The 21,854-nt window shown below is 37.7% G+C and overlaps 1 long non-coding RNA gene across 1 annotated transcript in view; it reads right to left on the bottom strand.

The window, feature by feature from the left end:
- The window catches only part of LOC113065221 (uncharacterized), a 33,624-nt gene that overhangs the window by 5,714 nt on the left and 6,056 nt on the right, over positions 1-21,854 (bottom strand). Inside the window, exon 2 of the long non-coding RNA XR_003278955.1 lies at positions 10,287-10,375. This is a non-coding gene — a long non-coding RNA (uncharacterized LOC113065221). The remainder of the gene's footprint in view (positions 1-10,286; positions 10,376-21,854) is intronic.

Here is a 21,854-nt window from a genome sequence, read left to right as displayed (position 1 = left end):
TGATTTCCCATTATGCAGTTTGCCTACTTGATCTGTAATATGTGCATACAGAGCTCAATATGTTTAACTCTCATGTTCTAATAATGTATTACAAGGCACATTCTGAATAATTATAATGCATTAATACCATTTAATACCATATTTTAATGCATTATACATACATTCTTTGACCAAAATTGCTTCTAAATGTCTCATTATGATATATATTATTACCAAATATTGGATTCAATTTTTAATCAGCTTGTTTTCTTTCAGTTAGGACTGGTTGGAACTGACTGATCGTAGGCCTCATTGATCTGAGCCCATGCACCGCAGTATTATCTAAGATTTTATTTTCTCAAGAGCTAAGGTGCATAAGCTCAGGCCTACAATCAATCACTTCCAAAAGGACATATAAAAGCTGTGCTAACTGAAAGAAAACAAGTTCACAAATAGATACAGTCCAAGACTGGGTTATAATATACCATAATGAGAGATTTACAAGCAGTTTATAAAAGGTCGGTCATTTTGGACTGGGAACACCAAATTAGGTAAATATATTTTTTTAGCACAGCACAGTGTTACAATGAGTAATGGATTAAGCCACTATTTTTTGTTCACAAAAGTAGTTAACGGCAGTGAATGGGGGTAAAAAAAAAAAAAAAAAAAACAAGCCTGCATTTTATGCTACGGAGTGTTTCAGAAAGAAATAATTATAACAGCGCTCCAGTTCAGACTGTAATTGAATTAGTTCCAGTCCCTCCAGCGACTTCCACCAAGAGCTCTGCATTAATTACCAAATTCAATATCTGTATTCACGCCTCAACTTATTTCCATTTTACAAAGGTCGAATTACAAACACTTGTCTGAAATAATTACCAGTGCTGAGAAGCAAACGTATTGAGATATTAGGACAATCCTTGTGCCTCATTTACATACAATAATGTGAGCAAAACATAACACACCTAAAAGTTTGTTCCCTACAAACTTACCTACACGTTCTCATCATTAAAAGCAAGATGCATTGTACAAAAAGCCCATGCATGCTGCACGCATCTATTCATGCCTCCGCTTTTTTCCACAACAGGTGGTAGACATGGACTAAATGACTGAAAAAGCTTAAAAGCAGCTGAAGGCAGAACGGAACAGACAAAGCTCGCATTCACAGCATCTCTTTTAACACACCGCAGGAGGGTGTAATAAAGCAATACACAGTTATGGGAGCGTGTCTCATAGAGACAAGGTCATGATAATATGGTTTGAGGAATAAAGATGTAAAAGCCGCTGGGTTTGTGAGCCACAAACAATGTGCAGCGGGTCAGGGTGTTCATTCATCTTGATTAGATGTGCCAACCTAATTACAAGCGGAGGAAACAGTAATTAGCACAAGTCTCACCTCGTTAATCACAAAAGACTTCTTCAGTCTATTTTTATCTGATTAATGGCTCTTTAAACATGGTGGGGGGGTATTTATATTTGGGGTAATTGTACTCGGCTTGCTCGATCTAGTTTTATTTCACTGTAACCTCATTAGTTTTCATTGTTTAATGGAAGCTCTTGTCGTAGCTAATGTGTGTATCTTCACAATGAGATGACTGGAATAGGCTGCAAGGCTGATCTGATGTTTTCGAGGGTAGTAATGAAGACTTTTGTTTATGGCTACAGCATTTGTATACACATCAAAAGAGTGTCAATGCGAAATCCTGTTGTGTGCATTCATGACCACTGAAAATCATTAAGAATGTTATATAATGTTAACTATAAACGCAACACTTTTTTTTTTTGTCCCAATTTTTCATGAGCTGAATTCAGAGATCTACGACGACTTCTATGCACACAAAAGGCCTATTTCTCTCAAATGTTGTTCACAAATCTGTCTAAATCTGTGTTAGTAAGCACTTCTCCTTTGCCAAGATAATCCATCCACCTCACAGGTGTGGCATATCAAGATGCTGAAAAGACAGCATAAAAGGCCCCACTCTGAAATGTGCAGTTTTACAGTTTTGGGGGTCTGAAAACCAGTCAGTACCTGGTGTGACCACCATTTGCCTCATGTAGTGCAACACATCTCCTTCACATAGAGTTGATCAGGTTGTTGATTGTGGCCTGTGGAATGTCTTTGTCAAGTTGCTGGATATTGGCAGGAACTGGAACATACTGTCGTATACGCCGATCCAGAACATTCTAAACATGTCAATAAGCCCTTTCACACATACAGACTTTTCCGGAAAATTACTGGTAAATTGCCGTAAAGAGATCATGTGTGAACAGGATCAAAATTGGGTGACATGTCCAGTGAGTATGCTGGCCATGCAGGAACTGGGATGTTTTCAGCTTCCAGGAATTGTGTACAGATCCTTGTAACATGGGGCCGTGCATTATCTTGCTGCAACATTAAGTAATGGTCGTGGACGAATTGCACAACAATGGGCCTCAGGATCACGTCACGGTATCTCTGTGCATTCTAAATGATATAAATAAAATGCACCCGTGTTCGTGCCCATACTATAACCCCACCGCCACCATAGGCCACTCGATCCACAATGCTGACATCAACAAACCACTCTCCCACACGACGCCATACATGCTGTCTGCCATCTGCCCTGTACAGTGAAAACTGTGATTCATCCGTGACAAGAACACCTCTCCAAAGTGCCAGACTCCATTGAATGTGAGCAGTTGCCCACTCAAGTCAGTTATGACGACAAACTGCAGGCAGGTTAAGACCCCGATGAGGACCACGAGCATGCAGATGAGCTTCCGAGACTGTTTCAGATAGTTTGTGCAGAAATTCTGTGGTTATGCAAACCGATTGTTGCAGCAGCTGTCCAGATGGCTGGTCTCAGACGATCTTGGAGGTGAAGATGCTGGATGTGGAGGTCCTGCGCTGGTGTGGTTACATGTGTTCTGCGGTTGTGAGGCCGGTTTGATGTACTGCCAAATTCTCTGAAATGCCTTTGGAGATGCTTATGGTAAAGAAATGAACATTCAATTCACATGCACTGGTGGACATTCCTGCAGTCAGCATGCCAATGGCACGTTCCCTCAAAACTCGCGACATCTGTGACACTGTGCTGTGTGATAAAACTGCACATTTCAGAGTGGCCTTTTATTGTGGTCAGCCTAAGGCACACCTGTGCAATAATCGTGCTATCTCATCAGCATCTTGATATGCCACACCAGTGCGGTGGATGGATTATCTTAAAGGAGAAGTGCTCACTGATCTTTTGTATACATAGAAAAAGAAAGAGTTCAGCTCATGAAAATTGGGGGCAAAAACAAAAGTGTTGCATTTATAATTTTGTTCAGTGTACAATGAAAGTCAGTGTGGTCAAACAAAAATGTTTGGATCCCATTTACTTTCATTGTATGGAGAAAAAAAAACACTGAGACATTTTCAAAATAACTTCTATAACTCATGCATGTATGCAACAGCATGATAGTGAATAATGACAGATATTTCCTTTTTTAGCTGAACTATCCCTTTAAATGAACGTGGGTTGATCCAATCCAGGTGCATTTTGACAAATTATTTTCATCAAAGCACTCTGTATTAGACTTACCCATGCTGTGTTCCCTTTATAGAGGAGTCATTGTTGAAACAGACTCAGATTCAACTAAATAAACCATTGTACAATGAAAGAGTGCAGCGGAGAAACATCTGGCAACAGCAGGCCGCCGGGATGTTTGTCTACAGATGTGGAACAATTCCAGCTCAGATTTACAACAAAGACTACATGCAATATGCGGCGTAATGGCCCGGATCAAAGCCCCAAATTGAGGAGCTAAAGATTGCGAATCAGATTAACGACTCTCGCACAATACCGACAGCTGTTCGTAACACGGAGAGCTAAAGATATTCCCTCAGATTAACAGCGATGACAATGCCAGCAGCTGCTGCTAGAGAGGATAATAACAATAGACGGGCGAGCGAATGAAGAAGAAGATGGAGAAAAAAACATGCTATCATGACAAAGGGGCTGACAGACTCAAACGCTTTACATCCCACAATCCCTGAGGATCAAACGGGCTTTGTATCAGCGCGCCGCGCGGCACTTAACTCTTAGAGAGGGCTCCAAAACTAATCTTTCTGCTGCTGCCGTTGCTTTTCACTAAGCAAATCCTGACTGTGACAGTTTTGTTACAGGCCTGCTGTCTGTGGAACAAAAATGATGGAGTGAACGCCATTGTCACAACTCAAAGAAGCAGCAAATCAGTCTCTGACAATATCAGTGTTCAGTTAAGCACTGTTGACAATAGGAAGCTGCCTGTGTGAGATCTCCTTTGATAGAATTACTGTTGTTATAGTTCAGTCAATTCATGAAGTTGTACTTACAGTATATCTGAAACATTATTAACACTACATATGTGGACCAACTGTCTTGGCCTAGTGTTTTCATTTTTTATGCCATTACCAGACTAGCTTGTTTTTTTAAATTGTCTTATTCGTTATAAAATGATTTTCCAAAGTTGTAAATAAAACAATAATTATTGAGTAGCTACATTATAGAAGAAAAATACTATTTCAGACATTATAATAATAATAAAAAAAAAATACATTTAATTGAATACCTGCCGTTTCTTTGTAATTACCTGTAAAACATAATTGCAGTTTCTGGGTGAAAAAAAAAATCTCAAAGGAATTTTTTGTTCAGTTATTTACTTTTATGAACTCAGAAATTGATAGTAAATTTCTAAATTATGAAGAAATGGCAAGTAAACAAATTAAGTAAAAATGAAATTGAATTAGAGAAACAGAAATAGCATTTTTTTATTAATGTACATATATGCCCCAAACCCCCTCCCATCCCCCCTCCCCCCCACACACAAACACTTTTTTTTCTATCATCTTGGAGACTTCCATGCATTGACTTCTGTTGTTTTTATACTGAGCTTGACCTTGTTGCATTATCATATCTTCAGTACAACATCATTTTGTATGCTAATTAAGTAATTTTCCTTGATGTAGGCGATTTCAGGTTTAACTGTGCTCGAGGGGACATTTGATTTACACTAAGATGGCAAAATCTGACCCAAACACACTAGAATATCAGACAAATGCCATTTTCTCCCCACACTCCACACGCAAATGCTCTGCGCTCATGATTACACACCAGGAATCATGTGTTTGACCTTCATATTGCTAATGACATTACCTTTGGGGTCAGAGGTCATCAGAGATAGGTCTGTGGGGTGTGGGTAATGTCGTGCAGGATCGATTTAAAAATATTTGTTTTATTTTTTTGCTGTTTGTGTAGTTTTAATTCCAGAGAAACCTGAAGTCATTTATATTGCTGTCTGTAAAGGGCAAGTTTTTTATTTGTTGATTTATCTTTCTGTCTCAGTTATAATCAGTGTATCTTTCCAACTCAGATAGGTAGGGTAAAACTGGATAATGAAGAATGCTATAAACGTGTCTTTATTTAAAAGCTGACTATATTCTTATAAATCTAATAATGTAATTGATGTCGCATGTGTCTCTGCGCCACAAAAAACTGGCCAACAGATGGCAGCAGTGTGCTGTCCATGGGAATAAAAAGGGCCTCAAAGCATACATAAAATGATGAAAAGGCTTTGTGGTATATGATTTTCAGCTACAGTTACTGCAAGTTCTGCAATTGCTTGTGTCCTATTAGTTATGTTAACATGAGCAGCAGAATGGCAGTAGAACTGAGGTGAGTTTCTTCTATATAATCATGTCAGAGCAAAAAAAAAAAAAAAAATATGTTTGTATTTTACATTTTTATTATTTGTATTTATATAAGCAGTTGACAACGGAGTTCTGCAGTGTTTATTCCAGATTATATCTGATTTGTATGTAGTTTTTAAGACCTCATAAAATGGAAAAAATACATGCAATATTTGTAATTTAAAACATTAATTTGTTATGCCACAAGCCCATCTATACATATAATTTAACATGAATATATTTTACAATAGCATTCATTATGACATAAAATATCAATCCTATTTTATCTGTCAATTCTTATTTTTATTTGATTTATTAATTTGGAGGCAACATTATGCAAGCTTTTTATAATTATTTGGTTAAAGACGATACTAAATCTTGGGGTTAACACATTTTGTAGCACATACTGAATATCTGTATTAACAAATACATTTTATAATTGGTATAGTAAATCAAACAGTTTATATATATATATAATTTCTGCATTTAATTAAATGGTTGTGATAATATTTCCATCATACATTATCATACATTTTATCTGTAATTCAGAATATGTTTTCCATGGAAAATATAAATGTAAGATATTTGTTCATAATAATATATAATTAGACCATATTAAAGGTACACATTTACATTTCCCTCCCTCCATGTTTTTAACACATTAAATGAAGAATGAAGTCATTCTTTCAGTGATGAAACACAGTTGTATTATAACAGCAGTGTGTTCAGTCTCCATAGGTGAAAGTGACGGAGTTTTTCGGAGGTGTTACAGTACGGCTTGTGTGCTTTGCGAGTCAGTGGGACAATAGGTCATCTGTGCCCCGCACAAGAGGGCGGAGACGCCATCGCCAAGGACACTAAAGCTTCTCACCTGATTGGCTGAATTGGGGTTTTGAATCGTTTACTTTGGACCGACTCTGTTTGTAGGATTTGGTTCTCAATTAAATGTGGAATGCAGAGTTTTTTTTAGGTGCCTGTGTGTATATGTGCCCTTTCTTTTTATTCATAGGCAAATATAAAGCTCCCTTCAGAGAGGTTTGTAGAGTGAGCGAGAGTGATATCACCTAATCCGAAGTCTTTTAACAGTCTTTAGGGATGTCAAAGTGTTCCCTGCTATAGGCACAAACACACAGGAGCCACTCTATAGCACTCTTTAAATCTGTTTTGTTGTTGTTTTTCGGTTTAGAGCTAACTTTAAAAAAGCAGGAAAGCCTATTCCTGTATTACAGAAGTAGAGTGTTATGGTTTGAACGTAAAAAAGCATATTTAACGCAAGGGACATATAAGCTTTAATGAACCTACATTAGAACAAACACTCTTCGGCAACTTTGAAATGTGTCTCTCCAGCCTTCATACGCAAGGAAAACATAAAAGACTGACCAATCTTAGACGTGCATTAAAAAGAAAATCAGGCTGATCTAAAATAATTAATATGTCCTTGAGAAAACAAAGCGCCCTCACAAAGCGAGAGACGGAGCTATAGAGATGGGAAAGATGGCTGATAATTGTTTTCAAGTCCTAGGCTATCTGTAAATGAGTTTGTTGTGCTGAAAACACTGTGTTTCCTGTCTTTTATACAGCTCCCAGTTTTTTTTTCTTTCTTTCTACTCCTTGCCTTTGTTTCTTGTCATCCCAGCTCTCATATTTACTGTCTCTCTGGCTTTCATGGAGCTCCTGCTGCAAATTCTTTTGTGCACCGGGCTTTTAACATCTTTGCCCGGCTATTTATTTCTCCTCTCTGCTTTCACCCCAGACTTTGAATCTGCGCAACAGAAGACATTTTACCTCAGCTTTTATTGGTAATTAGGCGATGTCCTCCCTCACCCCCGTGACCCCTGTGAGATGCATCAGGATCAGAGAGTAAACAAGCACAGAAGGGCCTCGTGCCGCATGCACAGAGATGGTTTGTGCTCAGTGTTTCTTTCTTTTGATATCTCAGTGCAAATATTCTGGAATAATTTTCTAGTAACGTTTGCTCGAAGGGAAGGTTTCCTATCAAATGCTTTTTCGTTAAGACCAATATGTTTATATATATATATATATATATATATATATATATATATATATATATATATATAATTATTATATTTACTATATATAATGAAATTCATTTTTCACATTACTGTTATGCTTAAATGGTTGGGGTTAGTTTGTAAATAAACATGAAATATAAATTAGCTCAAGTATTATGAATCTATTTGGAAAACTGCTGTTGTTAGTAACGTTAAAACATATTTATAGAATAGAAGGAAAGGCAAGTGTCCAGCATACGTGCACACTTTCAGTGGATCACAAATGATGATAGTAATAATAATAATTATTATAAAAAATTTGAATCTTTATCACATTATAATTACACATACTTTCATTTTTTTTGTTTCTTATTTTCATTGATTTTACTATGATATAATTACTAAATTATATTACAATACTATTTATTTACTATAAATGTCCAAAACTCAATGTGTGGAGAGTGGAGAATTGGGTCTGCAGCCATTGCAATAAAAGATGAAATAAAGAGTAACAAAGCTCCATTAGACTAACAAGCCCTTTTTTGAAATATAACACAGTTTGCATTTCTGCAGAGCTGAAAATAAGTGCTCGCAGCAGTAATGCGGTGTGAAAAGATGGCCAGGCGGTCAAAAGAAAACAGGTGACTGCTTGATAACCTTCCACGAGCGACTGGCACATTTCATTTGAAAAATAAGTGAGGTTGTTTTGTGGTCAACATTTCAATTGAATCCGAGGCATCATCACGCGGAGTCTGGGACGTGCTGCAAATCATTTACAAAGTGTTTCCGTGATCCAGGTTCGCCATTAGTCTCGGTAAGGTCACGTAAGCTCTCATGTGGCCCGTCTTTGGGGTCCCCACCCCCACAATACACTCAAATTTTACACAGTCTAAGCTCAGGGGAACGAGGTTTCTCTAGACGCATCTCTAAACTTCAGTCATTTTGTCAGATGAATGCTGGTTATACATAGCCCTATTTGCATTGCAAGTTTCATTAAATCCCGAGTGTCATTACAGTTCATATTCTTAATTATATCACAAATCTCCCTCAGGGAACTTGGTGGAGGCCACTTCTCCCCACGATCTGTCCATATGGTGTTTAATTAAAAGTTTTCTTAAAGAGTAAATTGCATTCAATTCAATTAAAACTGTAATGTCATAGCCAAATAATGGGCTCAGCCAGTGTGGAGGAAAAAGGAATATCATTTCGCAATATTCGCAGCAAAAAAGTGCAGATCTTGTTTTTTTTTTTTTCTTCTCTTTCAAAAAAAAAGAAACAGAAAAGAAAAAGAAAAAAAATCCCGGAACAAAATATGCAAGAGGCAAATATCACTAAAAACCTCCTACATGTTATCAGGCCTCAGGCACTGCACATTAACATTGCTGGAGCTATTTCTAGATTCCACTCTTGGATTTCATACCATGACAAATGAAGCGTTGGAGTTTGGAATTCCTATTTATCTGCTGCGAACAGAGGCACCTCTTTGGGGGAGAAGAATGGAGGGTTTAAGAGCGAGAGACAAAAAAAAAAAGAAAAATCCATTTTGCAGGATAAATAAAAAAATAAATAATTAGATGGCGTTGTGTTTTGGAAGGTAAACCGGCGTGATTGCGTCTGGTGAGAGGGCGGCGCGGTGCCGGTGTCAAAACATTTCTATCGGGCCAGCAATGCCAGACTGTTCTCTATGCAGACTTTAATAATGTGAGGGCAGATACAGTCCTGAGGGCAGAGTGGGTGACCACAGAACATCTTTAAACGGGGGGAATTACAGATTGTTAAGAACACGCGGCTTCCAACAACCATCTGCTGGGACTGAGGTGTCTTCTTTTTTAAATTCGTAAAAACCTTTAAATCGTCGTGGAAAGTAGAAGATAAGTTCTTTCTCCCTCCTCTTCTCTGCCGTTCTCAGATTTCTGAACAGTGGAGGCCCCTGAAGCATAAACAGAGGCCAGTGTATTTCCTCTGTGGGTGGAGGGAAACGGACTGCAGGAGGCTGGCTCCGTGTGGCCCCCGTGCTGATGGACCGCACTACAGTGTTTACCCCCGTGCCCACACGACACACGCGGGTCAGGGCCACAGACAGACTGTCACACATAAACTGCCACCCTATCTCTTCCAGATCAATGGATTCGAGAGAAATAATCAGTTACTGGCATCATGTGAGCCACTTTATGAACGTTAAGCTGTCTACACTGATGTCAGCATGCTGTTCCGGGCAAGTTATGCTCAGAAGTATAATATTAGTGGGAAAGAAGCTATTTTGTATTGTTTAACATAACACAATGTTTTTAAATTATAAATTGCACTTTCTCTATCACTGAAGATTTTGAGAGAAAAGTTGCATTGAAAACATTGTCCCCCTATTTTTCTTTCATGACAGCAGTATTTGAGCTGCATGAACTCTACGTGTTTGTGTGAAACCTGATAATTATGTTCTCCAGCATGACTTGAAACAATCTAAAGAAGAACATCTGACTGTCCGAGTCACATGATCAATGTCACAAAGGTGCTTATTTCATTAGTGACCTACAATAGTTTTTTTTATATATAATGTGAAATATTTCTTGCTCATTTAACATTATGAATTTGTGGGTCTAAGTGCTTACCTGGGCCTGTTGTGTTGTAGAATCCCATCCTTGCAGTATTGCGTCCAGATGATCATGCAGTATGGCACATAGTCCCCTCTGACCTCATCCTGCAATTTCAAAATGGGACACATGACTCTTTGGGTTAAAAAAAAAAAAAAACAGTGCTTCTTAACCTTTCTGACTCCAAGGCCCCTCACTGTCCACTATAAAATTTGTCCAAAATCTGTGCATTTTTTTGTTATGATTTACTGGATGCATGATAAAATATTTTAGAGATTGGGATAACTAGAAAAATGTATATGAATAAAAAATATATATAAAAATGCCAAGAATGCCAAGTAATAATTTACATGACTTTACCAAGTCTTGAAATCACAATTCCTCATCCAGATGGTTCAAAGAAAAATAAAATATTATTTGAAAGTTTGCCTGAGGCCCCCTAGTAAAGAACCACTCATTTAATTTATCTTCATGATGTATTTAACTTTTCATGCATTTTGAATGTTATTGTAAACTTGTAAGTTTTATTACTTACAACATTTGTTGGCTAAAAACTATTTTTAAATGTTACTTTCAACATTTAGTTTATATATATATATATATATATATATATATATATATATATATATATATATATATAATATCACAATTATATAGTCTCACAATTCTCTATAGTTTGCATTTGTGCTTATAATAGGTTGTTTCATGGCGGACATACTCCACTATTGCCTAATGCCTGTGTAGAAACTGACTGAGAAATATTCCCTTATTCAATTTATGTTCTGACTTGACTAAATTTATTTCATATTCCATTACAGTGTTCCCCTGACACATTCATATTACATTCAGTTTTTAGCTGTCCCGTTTTTGCTTCAGCTAGTCTCAATTTAATGTTCCTATCTTGACTCCTCTCTGTTCATATCAAGTCAGTGGTACTAAGCTAAGCAAGGCAGCCAAAGGCTCTTGAGGTCCCAACATGTCACCGAACTTCTCATCTCCATGTATTTAGCAAGCGTGTCTGAGAGCACGGTCCACCCTTGAACTCATCCGAAACTCGGAGAAGGACACATTCTTCACTTTTAATTGAGTGTCAAGAGCGGTCCACAGATTAACTCTGGTCCCATCACACAGATAAAGCAATGCTTCATTATTTGTTATTGGTATTTACGGAGTGTCATCGCTCCCCACTGGCTGAAGGGATTAGAGTCCGAGAGCTAGCGGCTTAGCGGGACGCCGAGAAGAACCTTCCCAAAAACCGATGCGGAAGAACCCGTCCACCCCTCGCAAATACAATCACAGAGATTCTCCACCCCTGATGACATCCCTTTCAACAGCCTCTTAGGGAAAGAAAGTTGGGGAATGTGCGGTTCAGAGCGTGCATCAAATGAAGACGAAGGGGAGATGAATATAATGAGGAAACTAAAGAGAAGCTGAGAACAGTTTCATGACATTAATGGAAAGACATTATCCATGTAGGAAAGCAGTTTTGGTGAAAATAATGGTTTTAAAAAGTAAAAAATGCTTTTAATACTACTACAACTACTACTACTACTAATAATAATAAATGATAATTAATCAAAATGCAGATTTTCTCAAATATTTGGACCATGCAATATAAAATCTTTGATTTGGATCAGAATTATTGAATAAATAAACCGTCAAACAAGCAAACTAATAATAATCAATTCAGATTTTGTTTTCTTTTAGCCTGCTCTATACATTTCTCAATTTCTATGTTTACAACTGTTCAGAAATGCAGCCTAAACAAAGATTCAGCTCACTGAGAAACTAATGATTTCCTCAGATCTGAATATCGTCCTTTTCAGTGTCTATGGGGGCCCTCCAGTTAATATCGCTCTCTTTTCTGTTTTGTTTCAGGATTTTAAGCTATTTCTGCAGTCTTCCACTCATAGCGATTTTCTCAGGTGCTTTTACGCACTTCTAAATTAACGCCAGTGCTCTCAAAAAGCGAAACACTCCTGAATCTGACCCACATCAAAAGAAATGTGTTATGTGAAAAGAATGTACTTCATTATAAAGTGAAACGCAACTGTTTAGGGAAATTAAGAGTCAATTTCAATCGCTATGTTAATTGTTTTGACAGCGCTGACCTTAGTTTGGAGATTTGGACACTTAACATGCGTGAAGTGTCATTGAATGAAAACATTACAAATCCAAAAACAAAAAAACAAGTGGAATCTGCAAATAAATGAGCTTTATTCGCTCAATTGCAGATTTTTGCAAGTTTGACCCCCAATGTTAAAATAATCTCACGGATAACAGTTTAGTTTTATAAACTGAAACATAACATAATGTTTTACTTTCTTTAAATGGACTTTCTTTACTTACAATTAACTTTTTTATATATTGAGTGTCTAAATATGTTGAGGCCACTGTCAAATCAATTACGGAATAAAACGGTAGATCTTGATCTGTTTTCCCTTCATGCACAGTTTTGTCACACACTCCAAAGTCACTCTGTGCCCTCCATTGCCACATCTTCCCTTGTTTTCCTGTACATTGGTATTTTTATCTCTCCGCTCGGTCCTACAGTCTCAGCTCGAGTCTTCCCGTCACCCTCACTCCATCTTTCCCTCGACGTTTCAGTTTTTTTTCCCTCTCTCGACTGCTCTGTACTGCCAGTTTTGCTGACAGACAGCCGTGTTCCGATGGCATCTGCCTGCTGCTCTACAGCTTGTGTGTGTGATCAGCTGTCTCCAGCTTCTCAACTCTTCATCTCCTCTTCTTAGCGGGCCTCTTCTGAGCGCGTGCAGCTTGCGTGCCAGCTTCCAGCCTCCGTTAACTCCTATACCATCTTATGTACTGCCAAAGCAGATTGTGTTTGGAGGGCAAGCAATTAAGGGGTAGAAAAAAACTGTAATGTAATTTTGGCTGCAATATTTACAGAAATGGTAAAGCTTAAGCGCAGAAACATGACAAAGTCAACACCGTGGAGAATAATGATTTAGAGCCCAGATTTAGAGGGAAGGGAAGCTGGCACATTCCTAATTACACAAGGCCAAATGTCAAGCCTGCTTGCTGTCAACGCGTTTCGTTACCGGTTTTTCTCCCGCCGCTTTTTTCACGCAATTTCAGCCATGTTTTATGAATCTCATTATAAGTCATTAAACTCCACTACACATTTCATGGGCTCGTCTCTTCGAGGCCTGTGCGAGAAGGAGTTTTTTCTTCTTTCGACGGGTGCCTGCGAGCGCCGTGTCCGTTTAATGGAATGAGGAAGGGCGAGAAATGACCACCATTAATTCACCTCTGCTCAGGGGCACCGAGGCAGCAAACAGCGGTAAATGAATTAAGACACTCCACAACAAGACGTTTAGCCTGGAAGACGTGAAATTTCTCACAGTAATATCACACTCAGAGCGTAATTCAGTGTGTAATATCATCAAGCCCTCATGCTCTCCTCTCGGGAACGATCACCTGGGACCTCGATTACTGAGAGATAATTAAATAAACCTGTGGGGCTTTTTTCTGTTGTAAGAGCTAAAACATTCCGCTTTGGTCATACGTGCGCTTTCTGTCTCTCCACCGGAAGAATCTTCTTCTCTGGTATGTGCTCTGCTTTTTTTTTTTTTCGCTCTCTCTGGATTAGAGTTTGTAAGGAATTAGTTTGCATAGCCAGACATTTGACTACCAGCATTAAGTCTGAGGTCAAGTATTGCTCACTCAGACAGCAAAAGATCATCTGACTGATATATAAAGCAACCAACCACAGTTTGTTTTGTTTTTACATGCCATTTTAAAGCGGGTTTATTTGAAAAGGTCTAGCTATCTATCTACACACACACACATACCTACATACTTAATAACTAAGCTAAACATAGTGAGGAAAATTAATTCAAATAACGGTGCAGCAAAATATTTAACACACATTTATAGCACACACTATTAATAACATTAGTATTAATAACATTATAAAATAATATCAAATATATAAAACTAAAATAAACTGATGAGTTTTTTTTTCAATAATGGCACAGCAATCTTTGCTTGCAATTGAACAGAATAATAATAAAAATACTGGTAAACATTGAATAATTACTAAATAATATATTATATTTTATATTGCTATTTAAGGATAAATATAATTTAAATACATTGAATTATATAAAAAATATAATAATAATATTAAATAAATTAAATAAATCTATTTATATATTTGTTATATATTTCACTGAAATTCTGCTATTAGAATATGGCCTGTTTCAAATATATCAAATACAAACATAATAAAATAAAGTCTTGTATAAAGACTTATGTTTAATGGATAAAGACTAGTGATTTACAGACTCAAAAAGTTGTGTGTAGATCGTTTTGAAAAAATGTGGATGGCACTAACCTTGCAAATATTGTCAATTCTTCTTCAAATCTATTAATTGTATCTACCTGAACCTTTATAATATTTGGTTTCAGGTGGACTAATACCCCTTGTGTGCTTCTACTCCTTGAAGTAACACAAGACCAGCCAATTTGAACATAACTGGCGATTTCATCTTCGTGACGTGCAGTGTCCATCAGTCGGTCAGTTGACCTACCATGGTCTCAGACTAGTAGAGAAAAAGCCCTTGTGTTCTGTGCTGAAGTGTGTGAGGATATGACAGTTCGTGTGTGTGCACTGCACGTATGTTGTGTGTGTGTGTGTGACTAGGCCGTGCGGGGGCCTGTGCTTTGGCAGTGGCTGGGTGTTAGCAGCGCTGCAGATGGTGAGCGCTCAGCACTGAAGGTGAGAGGAGTGAAAGTGTGTATGTCTCTATGTGTGTGTTTCAGAGAGAGATAGAGAGAGAGAGAAAGGTTGGCGAGGTGCACATTGCCAGAGAGAGCAAGGAGGCGTCGGCGGCGCGTGATATTGATGCCGCGCTGTCACCTCGAACCCCGCCGGCACCCTGTGACTTGGCGAGGGGAAAAACCAGGCCTGCGTGGGCACGAGACGCAATGATCCACTCTGTTTGCGTGTGTGCACGCGTGAGCGAGTGTCAAAGTTACTTTTCACCTGTCTCCTGCGTCTAATTTGTCCCAAAAGTGGGGGGGAGGGGAATCTAAAAACAACACATTTTATCTAAGGATTGAGCCTTTGCCCGGAATCCTATTTTGAGTACCAATTCACTGTATTAACGTCAGGCACATCAACACTGAGCAGAATCAAGAAAAGACACGGTGGGGGATGATCTCATACTGCAGGAACCCTGTCTGTTTGATACAGAGCAATTTACCGATCATTTGCCTGTCAAAAATGAAGCTTGTCCAGAAGTCGAGATGAAAGATGTTAACAAGTGCAATTTAACCTTACAGCTGGAGTCAGTCGATGATCGGTCTGCAGGACGAAACAGAGACCCGAAGAGATCACAGGTATGTGTGATCTCAACCGAGAGTAGATTGAAGTTGACTAGCCATGTTGCCTGACCTTGAACGCTTGCTTATGCATAATGTTTTTAATCTCACATATAAGAGGAGCTGTATGGGCTACACAGAACACATTCTAATCCAGAAATATTACATTTTTGTTGAGTGAGCTTATTACGATCGTCTTATTGATCCCTATTTTTACACAGTAAACCTCATATTAAAAAGCCTCAACAAATTAATTTTGTTCAGAGAACATTTCCACTTCTATAATTTCGATGTGTGGAAAAAATTGAAATATAATATATTAATCTACGCTTGAAAGAACAAAAGTTTCTTTACATTGGTCCATGAATAATATTTAAAATCTATGGAAACTTTACATTACTATAGCTGAACAAAATGATTTTTAAAATTTAAAATATGTTCAAACAGTAAAAGTGCACCTTATAAATTCATTTTATGACAAAACATTCCATGTTTTTGTTTGAATCTTCAATGCTCAGTTTATGAGACTGCTGACCAATCTTACCAAGCACCACTAATAAAATCATCAAAACAGATTCCTTGGCTCAGGTGAAGAATGTGGCTTCTGTCACTCAAGATATGCTCCACCCATTCTTGCTCATCTAAGCACTGTGATTGGATAAGAAATGAAAAAATGTGTTACACACGTCTCTCACTCCCTGCAGTGAGGTGCTCTGACAGCGCTTGACACCCGGCTCCACCTCTCTCACACAGGGACGGACGGTGTGGGAAACCCCCACAGGGCTCCAGTGAACACACACACACACACACACAGGCCCTGTGTGTATGACACTAAGCCAGTCACTGGAAACGTCTTCACCTCTTTAACACAGGCTGGCAGGTGAAGCTAAGCTCTCTGCTGCTAACCTGCTAGAGAAGCCAGCCTGCCAGCATGGCCTCCAGAGGACTGTCAGAATAATAACAGGTTTGTTGCTCAAGGGATGCTCTCTGCTGCACCCTGATAAACATACACTGTGAGATCTAGACAGTCTCTGTACACATGCAAAGATGGACAAGCGTCTGAGAGGGAGAATAGGGCTCTGTTACAAAAACCTAATTACTTTTCTCCGAAACGTGCCTACTTTACCTAGTAACCTCTACCTTTAAATGAAAGCTCATCGTTACTGATTACTATAAGAAATGCTCTAAATAGAGAGAAACATCTACGCAACACATATACGTATAGCGCTCTGCATTGTAGACTCGACTTGACTTAGCATGTTGCTAAGTAACAGCTTGATACTCTAATAAGCAATAATCTATTTTTAATTACACTGGACATTTTTTAATGACAACAGATCATATATACCAATTATTAGCTATAAGTTATTAGAATTAGATGTTAACATGTTGCTAAGCTAATAGAATTTAAAATATATATATATATATAAATAAAATAGTAAATTTTTACAGTGAACCATTTCAGTGACAAAATCATCTGGACTTGCAACTGCTTTCAATAGTTACATTCAAAAATAAAAAGTTGGGTAAAATCATATTTTTTTAATTGTACTGACATTTTGAAAAAATACTTTGACCCTCAATTGATTTCAGTAGAGTTTGCTTTAAGTGTCTTGCGAAGATAACTGTTGGTACAATAAAAATAATAAATTAATACAATTGTACAAACAAATATTGGCTAAAATTGTCAATTTCTACACATATCTATATTAATAACTATATTAATGTGTTTTAATTTTTTTCTTTAATTTAATACATTTGTTGATTTCAATAAAGTTTGATGTTAGCATGTTGCTAAGCTAACAACTCAATATTCCGAGAATAAAATAATAAAACAAGAGAATAAAAATGTTATTGCCTCTTATTGGTGAATCAGATTTTAACATGTTTCTAAAACCTAGCTTAAAAATACTCAAAGATTAAGTAAACAAATCTACATTTATTTACACAATACTGAACCTTTTGAGGTTTTTCAAAAATGACATTTAAATTTACAACCAGTGTTTTTCTCACTTCTTCCACTATTTGGGTTCACTTCTGCTGCTTTAGAATTTGGTGTATATCATCTTCAAATTTAGTGTAGGCTGTCTGAGGTACACATTCCTCAAACAGTAAAGCATGCTACTAGCAATGGAAAGGATTTGGATAAATGTATAGCATGAATGCAATGTAAGCTGTTCCTAAAAGCAACCTGTAAGTTAACTTTTGGAACTGCCTTCAGGAACATGTCCATATTGACTCACTCAATTAATCTTAGTGTACACAGTTGTGTGCAAACACTACAAAAGTGTACAAGTTTAATGCGTCAGACAAACTTTAAACAAATGAACTCAGCTCTGCACATGAAATTACACTAATGCGAGAGGCATGTAATGAATACAGATATTTCAGCAGCCAGAGACGGAGACAATCATGTGTTGGACGATGAAGAGGGGAGTGGATGCCAAGCACAGGGTACATGCCCCTGAGGTTACAGGCTGCTTGGAGAAGGTGTCAGGTACGCTCCTCTCTCTCTCTCACACTCATACACACAGCACACACGGATAACAAATCACTGCCGGAAGGAGGTCTGTGAAGCTCCTTGGCTTCCCTAATAACATTTAGGAGATGCTTAAGCTGGTAAATTAGCGAATCTGGACCGCAGAGATATTATTTATGCTTGTCTGCGGTGGTGAATAAGGAGGCTTGATGGGTAAATTGTGTTTAATTCTTGGAAGTGGCCGTTTCTCTGCACCACAGCATGATACGAGATTAATCCCTTGACAACCTTTGCGACGCACTTCAAATCTCTCGCAAATGTCAGCGATGCAGATTTGCAGTGGGAGAAATGCAGATGGAGGGAACACAAAGAAGACGGTCCGTCCACACAAAAAAATGCAAAACAATCCGGTTTCATATGCTTCGTGCATGCACTTTACTTAAAAATGTTAGACTTTTGGACCCAACTGTGCATCTTAAATATTTGAAGGAAATAGAAAAAAAAAAGAAAAAAAAAAAGAGTAACTTAATTCAGTAATTTCCTGCTTTTCTAACCTTCCCCGCAGATGCTGCATGTTTGATTTGCTGGTTTCAGTTTGAGGATGTATGATTTTGCCTGCATTATTAAGATTCAGACACTTTAATTATGAAGACAAGGGCAAGGATGAATCTCTGCCCTTGTCAGAAACAGTCTCAAACTGCTTTCCATTTGAAACAGGTTGTCAGCAACATAGAAATAAGGTTATCCTGACAGAGCAGGGGCGTTCCTTTGCTTATCCCTGTGTCTTTGGCAAAAGGGGATCCCCGCTGCACAAGGGCCTTCTGCCACCCCTCCCTCGTGTGTATTCAGCCCCGCAAGCTGTGGCACACAGGTTGTATGTGAGTGTGTGTGTGTGAGAGAGAGAGAAAGAGAGAGAGAGAGACGGCTCTTGGTCCCAAGTCAAAGCCCAGAGTATCTGGATCACTTTCAGGGGACAGAATCTCCGCATGACCTGCGGAACCGGAGACATTCCAACTGTCAACACACATCCATCCTCTCCCCCCTTTCTCTCCATTAATTCTCTCATTCTCTCTTTCCCCCGCGTATGTTTTTCATCTCGAGCCGCTCCACAGCTGGGAGCTCTAGAGGGGAGCTGAACACAGACAGTAATTAGACTGTAAACACTTCCGGATATCAGAGGACTTTAAAGGGTCGAAAATCAACAAAACTAAGATTCCGAAACAAAAGACCACTGACTTCTGTTTGTTTTCTTTCGTTTCTTTGAAAAAGAAAGAAAGAAAGAAAATCCAATTAGAATGTGAACGAGTTCAACTCCAACATAAACACATCCTCAAAACAAAGATGTTCTAATGTTGCATTGTAAATTGAGTGGCGGAAACTTTTTGCAGACATCTGACCACGGCAATCAAAACAGAAAATGACACGGCGGCTTCCACGGAACGAGTAATATCTGATAATTACTGTTATTTGCAATATTTCAGACACACCAATTATGCTTGTCTGGAGAATTTTAATGTATTTCTACTCTCAGAAGAGTTGGTCTATGTGGACAGTGTGCATGCGAGACAGAAAAGAGTATTTTTAGAATTAAAGTAATATTCTAAAAGCTATTCTCCTCATTTTAATTTCTTACTTGACTTTATTTGCAACATCACCATTTTAGATTACAATTTATTCACATACGTAAAGGAAAAAAATATTGCATTTTTTTGCTTTTTTTCAAAAGTTTTAATAGTACAGCTTATTAGGTTTAGAAAAGGTTTAGGATGAAGTATAGGATTCTTGACTTGAGAAATATGGCTTAAGCTAAGAAATATTTTAATGTTAGGGCTGATATGTAAAAAAAGATATACTATTTTGTATTAAAAAGAAAAAAACATTCAAACTAAAATATATAATTATTCATATTTAAATCGTACAAGTGAATTTAAGCAATAGAAAATTATAAAGTACAGTTAACAAAATTGAGGTTCATTTTACGATTAGCTAAAGAGTCGATTTAACTTATTAAATAATTGGTGTTTTTAAAGGTGAAAATTAAGTGAGTGTTAGATGACATCAGATTTAATCTAAATGTTAACATAGGGGAATTTATTTATTTATTTATTATAATTACAGGACTGTCACTCCTTGATATTTCATGTCGACCACCTCTAATACACATCAAAATGTAATGTCCTTTTATATATATCCATGGTATCTTATGGGTTGATGGGACTGAAATCAATACAAACTGAAATTTCTCAACTTCAAGTGTCTGGTGTCTTCAAAGACAAACATGACATGATGTCTGCACACCATCCTTTCTTGCAAATAAGACCGTTCAACATATTTCTCCCTTCCAAATTCTTCAAGTTGAGACCTGTGGTTTTTCATCAGAGCTGGAGTCTGGCTCGGCTCCTCGGACGCATCTCTTAAATCACACGAATGCTCAGGATGTTCTCCTCGGAATCCCAATTCTTGTCAAAACTGAGAGAAAAATAGCAGGTTTGACTTGTGATTTTGGCTTCAAAGAGATTTCTTTGAAAACATCATAATCCATAAGCCGAGGAAACATGCAGAAATACTCCATCCATGCGAGGATCTGCTCTCTCTGTCCATCAGCTTAAAAATAAAACAGACCGTTCTTCTTTTCACGCTTTATTTACCAAATTCTCTTGAGATATTGAATACTATGACAAAACTAAGTCTGTGTGTACTGTGGTGAACTCCCAGCGCAGTTTACAGGCCTGTAGTTTGTGGTGAGCAGTGTCCCCTTGCTCTTATTAAAGGACTAACCACAGGACTAAAGACACCGCAGGATGACCCCACATCTGTTCGACAGGCTCGCTCTGCGCGAACAACACTCAGCGCTCGACAATTACACAACCCTGGGATTTATCTGGCCACGGTTAAATCCCCGTCACTCAGAATACTGTGTGTGCTCAATGCACTGTAATCCCCGGACGCTGGCGCAAATCCTGTCGATCTCGTGGTCTGTGATGTCTCATCTGACCCTTCTCATCTCACTCTATCCTACTATTCATGGCAAAGGCCACTAATGTGTCCCTCATGCAAATAACATTAGCTGGGCCGTAAAAACACCTACCCTTTCATCCCTGATGGACTTATTCTCCACGCCAGATGCTCCAATTTTGAAAGAATCAGTCATAACGGAAGCAGAGACATGCAATGGTTTTAGATGTTCAAGCCAACATCAAAATTGATCTTATTTAATTTCTTAATGCATGGTCCCGGATTTATTAGGAATAGTTCATTGGCGCATGTTGTTCTGGAGAAAAAAAAAGTAATTTTGTAATCTTTAATTAAAATGTAGAAATGTACAACTATTTCAGCTGACTTAACTTACGCTATTGGATAATGTTAATCAGTTGCCAAATAGGATTCATTAAGAATCATTTTGCATTTGGTCTGGTTATATTCTAGCACCCTTTTCAAAATCATCTAAATCAGTAAAGGTAGATAAAAAAGTCTTGCCCTTATTTTTCCCCCCCTTATTCAATGTATTTCACACTTAAGTACACCATAGGTATAAATGGTTTTGAACTGCATTTCACATTGACTTTACAAAAAAATTTAAAAGGTATTTTGGTCTAAGTTTAGCATACTTGAATTTGATTGTATTTCAGTTTCATTTTTCTGCTTTTTAAATAAATTTTGAGATTTTTATTTTTTATTTTAAATAAAATAAAGTGTTTGTATACTGAGTTTCGTTATACATAATTTTGAATTAAAAAATTATCTCTGCTGGTTTAAGATTT

The sequence above is a fragment of the Carassius auratus genome, chromosome 4 (genome assembly GCF_003368295.1).
Source record: "Carassius auratus strain Wakin chromosome 4, ASM336829v1, whole genome shotgun sequence".
NCBI lineage: Eukaryota > Metazoa > Chordata > Actinopteri > Cypriniformes > Cyprinidae > Carassius > Carassius auratus.
This window is presented reverse-complemented; position numbering and strand designations above follow the sequence as displayed.